This window comes from Sinocyclocheilus rhinocerous, unplaced genomic scaffold, assembly GCF_001515625.1.
Source record: "Sinocyclocheilus rhinocerous isolate Xijiao unplaced genomic scaffold, SAMN03320098_v1.1 scaffold1088, whole genome shotgun sequence".
In the NCBI taxonomy this organism is placed as follows: domain Eukaryota; kingdom Metazoa; phylum Chordata; class Actinopteri; order Cypriniformes; family Cyprinidae; genus Sinocyclocheilus; species Sinocyclocheilus rhinocerous.
The window spans coordinates 59,845-69,534 of NW_015662001.1; the positions used below are offsets into that span (position 1 = coordinate 59,845).

General features: G+C 35.5%; 1 protein-coding gene across 1 annotated transcript in view; it reads right to left on the minus strand.

Annotated features, from left to right (window-relative positions):
* LOC107727241 (double-strand break repair protein MRE11A-like) overlaps positions 1–9,690 on the minus strand; it is a 142,636-nt gene that overhangs the window by 17,200 nt on the left and 115,746 nt on the right. The gene's annotated exons all lie outside the window — the stretch shown is intronic.

Below are 9,690 nucleotides of genomic sequence, written 5' to 3' on the forward strand. Positions count from 1 at the left end.
AAAAAAAAAAAAAAAAAAAGATATCTATAAAGAAATTCAGTCAGGTTTCAGGCCCCATCATAGCACAGAAACTGCACTTAAAATTACAAATTACTTCCTTCTTGCATCAGACCAAGGCTGCATCTTATTACTAGTTTTACTTGATCTTAGTGCTGTGTTCAACACTATAGATCATAACATACTCAGATTAATTACAAAACAATTTGGGTATTCAGGGACAGGCTTTAAAATGGTTTAAATTCTACTTGTCTGACCGTTACCACTTTGTTTATTTAAACAGGGAATCATCTCAGTAAACGCCAGTAAAGTATGGTGTGCCGCAAGGATCTAATGCCCTCTGCTATTTTCAATATACACACTGCCGTTTGGTAATATTTTTAGACAATATGGGATTAGTGTCCATTGTTACGCTGGTGATACTCAGCTATATATTTCAACAAGACCAAATTATCTAAGCAAAAAGACTGTTAAAGATGTAAAAGATTGGACGATCAATAATTTTGTCCTATTAAATTCAGAATACAATTTGCACCTAGAAGGATATACAGGTGCATCTCAATAAATTAGAATGTCGTAGAAAAGTTCATTTGTTTCAGTAATTCAACTCAAATTGTGAAACTCGTGTATTAAATAAATTCAATGCACACAGACTGAAGTAGTTTAAGTCTTTGGTTCTTTTAATTGTGATGATTTTGGCTCACATTTAACAAAACCCCACCAATTCACTATCTCAACAAATTAGAATATGGTGACATGCCAATCAGCTAATCAACTCAAAACACCTGCAAAGGTTTCCTGAGCCTTCAAAATGGTCTCTCAGTTTGGTTTACTTTAAGATTTACACAATCTTGGGATAGACTGCTGATCTGACAGTTGTCCAGAAGACAATCATTGACACCCTTCACAAGGAGGGTAAGCCACAAACATTCATAGCCAAAGAAGCTGGCTGTTCACAGAGTGCTGTATCCAAGCATGTTAACAGAAAGTTGAGTGGAAGGAAAAAGTGTGGAAGAAAAAGATGCACAACCAACCGAGAGAACCACAGCCTTATGAGGATTGTCAAGCAACTTTTCCACGACATTCTAATTTATTGAGATGCACCTGTACTCTACAGATTCCTCTACAGTCAAAAACTTTGGTGTTAAATTAAACTGCAACTTTTGAAAATAATGTAATACAAAATGTAATGAACGTAATACAAAAAATGGCATTATTCCATCTTAGAAACGCCGCCAAGCTATGGAACATGTTACCTGTTTCTGATGCAGAGAAGCTAGTTCATGCATTCAGGACCTCTAGACTGGACTATTGTAATGGACTGCTAGGTTGTTGTCCTGCATCTTCAATAAACAAGTCACAGTTAACAGTTAAAGAAAATATGATTATATTACCCCAATTTTACAGTCTCTACACTGGCTACCTAGTAAGTTCTGTATCAATTACAAGATATTACTACTTTCTTATAAGGCCCTAAATCAGGGGTCTTCAATGTTTTTCAGGGCAAGGACGCCTTTGGCCATAGAGACATGGAGCAGGGACCCCCTGATACAAAATGTGTCAAGCAGAGCTACATATTAAGCATATAGCCTTTTATATTAATAGAAACTAACCATATTATGATTAAGAATAAATTATATTAAGACAACAGATCAAAACTATGCACATTATTGTTGTTGCCCATGCATGACTGCCAGTATATTACTTTTTATTGTTAAAATTGAGATTTATGCATCAGAACAAACATGTTTAAACAAAAATCACAATTCATTAGTTGTTTGCAGTTCTTGTAAATTATTTTATTGGGTTTGCAGAGTCATACATTTTAATTTTACTCGTCAGATGGACATTTACATTTACCTGAAATTTAGCTACAAGTTTACTAAAACTTAACATTTAAATTTTTCTGTGAGATGGACAATTAAGAATCAAATCACTGAGTATCTGAAATTAGTGAGAGTTTTCTAATAAATTGCAGATGTAATGTGTAAGCAACGGTTCCACCATAAAAAGAACAGCAATGTACAGTGAAAGGGGTTCAAGCAGTTTAAGGGATTTATTTAATCTAAGCTGTTAGGAAATAGGCCTAGCAGAAATTTTGGGCTGACATCACAATAGATCCACGATGAAGAATATTGCAACACACACATACACATCTGAAATGAAAGTGTTAAAGTATAATACTTAATACACAGTAAGCATACTTAGACACAGACACACAAACACATTGTTGAAGATATCGAGATTTGAAGTAAATGATAGGTAACAAAATGCTTACTGCAAATGTTCTCTTTATAACAAAATTTTCAGGTCTCACTGATATAATAATGTGGTTTAATTGCAAAATGTAATTTCTCAATGTAAATTAAGTGGTAAACTTTGACAAAATATAATTTTAATTGTTATAACAGTAATTTTATAATGTCTAAATATGAATCCACAAGCAACACCTGTGAAAAGTACTATTTTATTGAGTTGACTGAGCCCATTAGTGGTCCTCTGCTGCCATCTAGTGGTTATAATTGCAATTTCATGGAGTTTAACAGAGATATACTGTTTTGATCCTTTATAACCATTATAGTTTTCAATTTTTTGCCAATCTCCATAAAAGTTTGCATGCTTGTTTAGAATCATATGATGCATGAGTGGACTTAGTTTTGTGGAGTTTTGCGTTTTCTTTTAGGATTTATGGGCCTTTGGGTACAGTAGGTAAAGACCATATTATTAAATGACCCTGTTATAACTGCCCAAATGCAAACGTTTAACATTGCTTTGATAGTTATTGACCTAGAGACTCCAGAGATTTGTACTGCACTGATTTTATTGAATTTGAGGGAAGGACTAGTTCGCAAAAGAAGGTTTAGTAAATAATCTCGGTAACACTTTATAATAACTATCATTAATAAATCATTAACAAACATTATGTAATGCTTAACGGATCATTAGTTCATATATATTCACATATCTAGAAATGTGAAATAATGTGCTTGTTAATGTTTACTAATAAATGTATTAAACATGACCTAATAATTAACATTTCATGTAAATTAAAATGCTTACAAATATCATTAAACTTCTAATTCATATGATCATGCATATCTTGAAAATCTACAAATGATTTTAACAGATGTTATACAATGATTAAAAGCTTTTGTTCATGCACAAGACCTTTGCTGCTGTTGAGGTGTGATGCGGGTAGGGTTAGGGACAGGTTTGGTGGTATGGGTAGGTTTAAGGTTGGGTAAGGGGTCAACAAGTGTACAGGGGTCAATTTGATTACTATAAGGGAACACAGTTCAATCTGTTTATATTGCATTGTTTTGATAAATGATAATATATAATATAAGTGTTGAGGTGATAAAAATATGTTTTGCACCCAAATTACAATGTGTGATATGTCTTTACCAAGCATTTAGCTAAACTTAACTAACCACCCTTTACACAAACATTGTTAAAGTAGCTAAAAAGTCCAGTGCCAATAAAGATACAAAAAAAATAGTAAATGTTTATAAACATTTACAAATGATGAATAGTCTCCACTTTAGATTGGGTACTGCAAAAACATGAACAAATTATTAATAAATGATTTGTAAAGATGTGAAAATAGGGTAAATTCCGGTCATTTTGGACACTTTTTGCCATCAAAATGACTGCTCATGAAGGTACTAATGATTAGTAAATGTTTATAAACATTTACAATTGATGAATAGGTTCCACTTTAGATTGGGTACTCCAAAAATATTAACAAATTATTAATAAATGATTTAAGATGCGCAAATAGTAGAAGTCAACACAACAAACAAACACCAAATATATGACCTTTACAGACTGTTATGAGCTAATGAATACATTAACATGAATAGTTTGTGAAGTGCCTATAAGCTATATTTTCACAACATTTGTAAATGTAAACATGAGCATTAGCTAATATGTGAACTGAAGTTTAATGACATTTGTAAGCATTCAAAAATACATTAACAAATAAGCTTGTAAATATTGTATAATTTCTGTAAAAATCATTTGTAGATTTTTAAAACGCAATGAAAGTTTAAAGACATTTGTAAACATTAACTAATGATCCATTAAGCATTATATAATGTTTGTTAACGATTTATTAATGAAGCTTTAAATCATTGTAAACCATCTGTCAAAATAATTAGAAGATTAAAAAAAAAAAAAATCCATGATCATATGAACTGAAAGTTTAATGACATTTGTAAGCATTTCAATTTACATTAAATAATGACCTGTTAATCATTTGGTAATGTTTAATAAGTTCATTAGTTAACATTAACAAGCACATTATCTCATATTTGTAGATATGTGAATATATATTAAGTAATGATTAGTTAAATATTATATAATGTTCGTTAATTATTTATTAATGAAAGTTATTATAAAGTGTTACCATAATCTCAAATATTTAAAGAACAATCTGATTGACAGCAGTGGTCCTAGAGGCAAAATTGTTCAGACTGAGGAGATCTATCATATCATATGAAGATTTAGAGTAAATGTGAATATATGAACATTTATGTACAATTTGAGGTCATTTACCACAAAAACATTGGTTTTTGAAGTTTTTTTTTACTCATAGCGCCACCTATGGTCCGATCTCCATGAAACTTTGCATGCTTGTTGAAAATCATCTGTCGCACGTGCTCACCAAGTTTCGTGAAGTTTAGAATTTTCGTTTAGGTTTTATAGGCTTTTGGATATATTTGGCCACACCCCTTTCCTAAATGACTCCGTTATAGCTAACCAACGGACAAAATTCTACATTTTTTTTGATAATTATTGATCTAGAGTCCATAGAATTGTGCTGCAGTGGTTTGATCGAAAAACCTAGGACTAGTTTGGAAAAGTAGGTTTTTCACATAATTGTGAATATTCAATGAACTATTTGATTGACAGCAATGGTTCTTGAGGCAAAGTTGCTCAGTATGAGGTGATCTATCAAATGATATGCATATTGTGTAGATGTGTGAAACACCACGCGATTACAGAGACATAAAACCCGTAAGTCCCAACTAGTGGCCAATTTCTTTCAAAATTCTTACAGACCTTTAGGGCAATGAGTCGAACATACCCACTGAGTTTCGTTCCGATCAGCCTCTGTTAACCTTGTCTAATAGGTGCTTAAACTTCATTGGCTAATGGTGGCCATGTTTTTTGAGATATGCAAATGTACTCATAAACACTTTTGACACCTTGGACAAAGACACTGCATACCAAGATTCAAGTCGATTGGACTAATGGTTGTGTAGTTATAGCAGTTACCTAGGACTAGTTCACAAAAGTAGTTTTTGGACATAATTTTGCGGAAAAACCGGACTTCATAGAGCGAATCTGTCGGAAGGCAGTTTTCTTTGTTTTGACCCAAGGATTTCAAATATATATTTTTGAGTCTACGACGAAAGGTCTAGGAGCTATGGCCAAAAATGTCTGAAATGTGTTTTTTTGCGCTGTAGCGCCCCCTTTGGTCCAATTGGGGCGAGTCTTTGGATCTGAGTAGCGGTCAATACTACTACCGTCTGACCAAGTTTCAGCTCTCTAGGCCTTACGGTTTGGGCTGCACGATCAGTTTTAGATTCGAATCCATAGCCAGGGCAAACCGCACAACAGGATAAAATGGGGGTCAGTGATTTTGAGGAACAATTTAGGCACATTCGACGGGAATTTAAATATAATTGTACGCTAGACTTTACTCGGGTAAAAACAACACATAGCACTATTAATTTCTTATGTTGGTTCAAGTCAGGCTGTAGTTTGTTATATGAGAAAGCAAACCATTCTGCTGAAAAAAGCGGAAGCTGTGATCATATATGCCATACATATCCGCTGACTCTTCGTTAATTAAGAATATGCCTGAATGGGTGTTTAAATTGTTATGTTGTAATGATTAATCATGCAGCTCTTGTTTGTCATACCTTTGAACTGTTTTTGCTGTTTGTATGAACAAATAGATTTTTTCAAAGACTGTTATAAATGCAATACTTTCTTCTTCCAGTTGGTGGCGCTACTCTACATCCATGACCCATAATAGCTACATTAATGTGATCAGCCGAAAAGGCCAAACAATTGTGTGTAGTTTAATGTGAATCACACAATGAATGTAGAATATATGAGACACTTCCTGTTTACCAGTCAAAAATGTCTGACTTCCTGTTGGGTGGAGCTATTGCCTGTGGTGTGAAAGTTGTTTGACTTGATGAGATCTACGTATATATATGCAAAGCTTGGTGACCATAAATGATAAAAGATGCACTAGACCAGTGGTTCCCAAACTTTTTGCAGCGTGCACCCCTTTCTAGTGTTTGACACATGTCAAGCACCCCCACCACCGTACTCCGGTTAAACACCACATTTTTTACTGCAATACAAGTATTCACTGTATACAGGGCTTGACATTTGCCCTAAGTCACTTAATATTAACTACTCGTTTGAAGTCTTGTTTAAAATCAATGTCGAATTTACAATCGTACTGATTTTCGGGGAAAACTGCACTCTCTTAGTCGTGTCATGTTAATTAATTAGGCTAGGCTTTATGTAATAAATATAAAAATTAAATTTTTTACCGCAGTATGTTTCTTCTGTGTACAGTTGTGTTCATTTGTTTCGATTTCTCCATGAGATTGTCTCACGTGAGTCTCAACTGCCGCGACCTTGTTACTATTGATTATCCATTATGAATTGCCGTTTACACCAAGTGTAATAAAATCAGAATCATTCTCGCCGAAATTTGCGGGCAAGTAAAATTCTCTTTCACTTGCCCCTTCAAAAAATGCACACAGATCATCAAAAGCATTCTCTCGCGCACCCCTGCTGGTGGGTCTGCGCAGTTTGGGAACCGCTGCACTAGACATTTCCCTGAATATGCCCATATTCTAGGTGGTGCTATAGAGCTCACTGTGCACGCACATCTATGATCATGAAAATTAAAGCATGACAAGTACCTCAAAAGACATGATTAAACATGAAAAGGATGATAATTGTTTAATGCGTTGCCATGGCAACAGTATTAAAACTATCAAAAATCCCTTAATAATTTTAAATCTGTAGTTTGCTGTTGTTAGAAAAACATCTGAAGCAATTTAGAAAAAGAGGAAAAACTTTGTTAAAATGTCTTCCTTCCACCAGTTGGTGGCGCTACAACCATGACCCACACTAGCCACATCAATGTGGTCAGCCTACAAAGCCGAACATATGTGTCCAATTTGAAGTAAATCACATGATGCACACAGAAGATATAGGCCACTTCCTGCTTCATGTTTTTGATGCTTCTTTATTGCATTCGCTTTGGCAACACCATTCCAGATATAAAAAAATCCTCCACAATTTAACATCTTCAATGTCTTGGCATGATTATACCAAAGTTTGGTGCCATTTACATGAATCCCCTAGGAGGGTTGTTCCTGTTGGGTGGAGCTAAAAAAGTTAATAGGGAATTTGTTTGTCATGATGATGGCAATGTCCCTAAGAAATTTCGTGAAGATCGGACAAAGTCTGTGGCAACCACAGCAATAAATAAAGTTTGAAATTGTAGGGGGCGCTACGGAGCCCACTGGCCACACCCAAATCAAATGACCACGAACTAAAATAGTGCTGCTAAGCTTCTACCAGTGTGTCAATTTACGTGAGTCTCCAAAACTGCACTATCAAATCAAAATGTTTCCTAAGAAAAATTTTTCTGTTGACTTTCATGAGTTTTTAGCCATGGGAAGTCCCTCAAAACAGCGTGTGAAAAAATAAATAAAAAATCGCACATTCAATCCAAGATGGCTGACTTTCTGTTGGGCGGAGTCAAATAAAACCAAGTGAACTTTGCCCTACACGACATCACCAATGACCATACCAAAGTTTCGTGCACATCGGAGAAACTTCATCTCAACCACAGCCCGTATTTGGTGGAGTCCCTCGACCACGCCCAAGGCCAAGCACTGCAAAACTTTCACATTTTTCTCAGGTCTGATGTCTGTGCAAAGTTTCATGAGTTTTCGACCATGGCAAAGCCCTCAAAAATGGGCGAGAACATTTAAAGGGGTCATATGATGCTTTTTTAAAGATCATTATTTTGTGTATTAACTTGAAATCGCATCATATGACCCCTTTAAAGCCGTTCCGGCTTGCACCTCAGTGCTCGGGCCCTAATAATAGTGAAAAAACATGCCAAAAACAATAGGGCTTCAGCACCCACGGTGCAAGCCGTTCCTTGAACCCCTAATTACATTATCAACTGAGGGAAATCTTGCTTTCATTTCAGGGTGCTTATATTTAAAATTGACTTTGTGATGTTTTTTGCCCATGTTTTATTTATTTATTTTTTAATTATTTGTGATCAAACATTAATTGGCAGATCCCCTGCAGTACCGCTGTGGACCCCCAGTTGAAGACTCTTGCCCTAAATGTTTGGTTCCTGCGTACTTGGGGTGTACTCACACTAGGCGTTTTGAACCGTGCCCGAGCGCGTTTATCCCCAAAGCCAGGTTCATTTGACTAGTGTGAGCGCTCCGTGCCGCACTCAAGCGCGGTTCGTTTAGCCGTCCCTGGCCTGGTTGGAAAAGGTGGGCCAGGGCACGGTTCAGTTGGGTTAGCGCTAACAGCGCCGGAGCACGGCTCAAATACTGTTTTGTGTGCGCTACTGTCATCATTACGACCGCAAACATGTACTATTACTACTACTACACTATTCAATTAATTTAATTCAATCAAGTATATTTAGGTTTATAATGGCTCTGGTTCTCACCTTATTGATGAACAGGAAATGTAGTTTGCGAGTAAAGCTACTAATTATTTAATTAACGTCAGCTGCCTCCGTAATAATTCTATGATACATACAAGTGAAAATCAATGCACAACATAAATGATAAATTAATTATTAATTATTAGACAGAATATTAGCGAAAGTGGTTTTCTCCGTTATCTCGCACATGACATAAGCGTGCTCCGGCCCGGAAAGTTTAGTGCAAGTGTGAGTGCAGGCCAGAGGGGGAGTGGGGATAATCATGCTCGGGCTCGGTTCAAAGCAACCTTGCCTAGTGTGAGTACACCCTTAATCAGTCTTCTATCAAGCTAAAATCCATAACTCTAAAATCCATAATGCTCCTTAAGGTCGCAAAACTCTGAAATTGTGGTAGTACCTAGGATAACAAAGTCCACTAAAGGAGGTAGAGAAATGACCTTTATAGAGGAGCTGGATGGGCTGCTGACCTCATTCCCACTTGTAGCCTTTGCATTGTAAGGCTTCTCCAGATGAATGTTGCCAGAGTTCGATTCTGTTCTAGCCTCATTCAATCTCAAATGACTCAAGTACTCACATATCAGGCAACCAGCTCAACTTAATTTACAAACGCAATTTTGTAAATTAATTGTAAGTTGAGCTGGTTGCCTGATTTGTGAGTACTTGAGTCATTTGAGATTGAATGAGGCTAGAACGGAGTCGAAGTCTGCAGCAAGGTTATTATAGTTTTGAATTTTTAAATTAGTTTTATTTTAATATCGTTTTCAAATTTGCTATACAATTCAGTTTAGTTTTTATTAGTTTCATTAATATTGTTGTTAGTTTTAGTTTAGTTTTTATTTTGTGAACATTTTTATTTAGTTTTTATATAGTTTAGTTTCAGTTTTAATGAAAGTTCTGCAGAATTAACAGATCACTTCCAGAGCGCAGGCCAAAGAAAGACTTAGGCATAA